Here is a 1,254-nt window from a genome sequence, read left to right on the forward strand (position 1 = left end):
CAATCTGTGGCTCAGTGGTTAGCATGCTGCCTCACAGCACCAGTGACCCAGGTTCGATTCCCGCCTCAGGCGACTGACTGTGTGGAGTTTGTACATTCTCCCTGTGTCTGCGTGGGTTTCCTCCGGGTGCTCCGGTTTCCTCCCACAGTCCAAAGATGTGCAGGTTACAGTAAATTGGCCATGCTAAATTCCCCGTAGTGTTCAGGGATGTGTAGGTTAGGGTGGATTGACCATGGGAAATTACCCACAGTGCTCAGGGACGTGCAGGTTAGGGTGGATTGGCCATGGGAAATTACCCACAGTGTTCAGGGATGTGCAGGTTAGGGTGGATGGCCATGGGAAATTACCCACAGTGCTCAGGGATGTGCAGGTTAGGGTGGATTGACCATGGGAAATTACCCACAGTGTTCAGGGACGTGCAGGTTAGGGTGGATTGACCATGGGAAATTACCCACAGTGCTCAGGGACGTGCAGGTTAGGGTGGATTGACCATGGGAAATTACCCACAGCGTTCAGGGATGTGCAGGTTAGGGTGGATTGACCATGGGAAATTACCCACAGTGCTCAGGGACGTGCAGGTTAGGGTGGATTGACCATGGGAAATTACCCACAGTGTTCAGGGACGTGCAGGTTAGGGTGGATTGACCATGGGAAATTACCCACAGTGCTCAGGGACGTGCAGGTTAGGGTGGATTGACCATGGGAAATTACCCACAGCGTTCAGGGATGTGCAGGTTAGGGTGGATTGACCATGGGAAATTACCCACAGTGCTCAGGGATGTGCAGGTTAGGGTGGATTGACCATGGGAAATTACCCACAGTGCTCAGGGACGTGCAGGTTAGGGTGGATTGACCATGGGAAATTACCCACAGTGTTCAGGGATGTGCAGGTTAGGGTGGATTGACCATGGGAAATTACACATACTGTTCAGGGATGTGTAGGTCAGGGATGTGTTGGCCATACTAAGTTGCCCAGAGTGTTCAGGGATGTGCAGGTTAGGGTGGATTGGCCGTGGGAAATGAATCAGTCTGCGAGCTGTTTAAAGGCAGTCTCTCATCTTGGTCAGTGACGGTGAATTTGAACATGGAACACCCATGAATGATTAATTTCTCCGAGGTTCAAAACGTGACGTCATTCTTCAAACCGTTCGCAGTTCCACTTTCTGTAGTTTTAAGGAAATAGCATATTGGTAAAAGGGATGGCCTTTGGAAGGTGAATTATATCGGTCAGAATTTCGTGAGCTTGCCAGGGTA

The sequence above is a fragment of the Chiloscyllium punctatum genome, chromosome 34 (genome assembly GCF_047496795.1).
Source record: "Chiloscyllium punctatum isolate Juve2018m chromosome 34, sChiPun1.3, whole genome shotgun sequence".
NCBI lineage: Eukaryota > Metazoa > Chordata > Chondrichthyes > Orectolobiformes > Hemiscylliidae > Chiloscyllium > Chiloscyllium punctatum.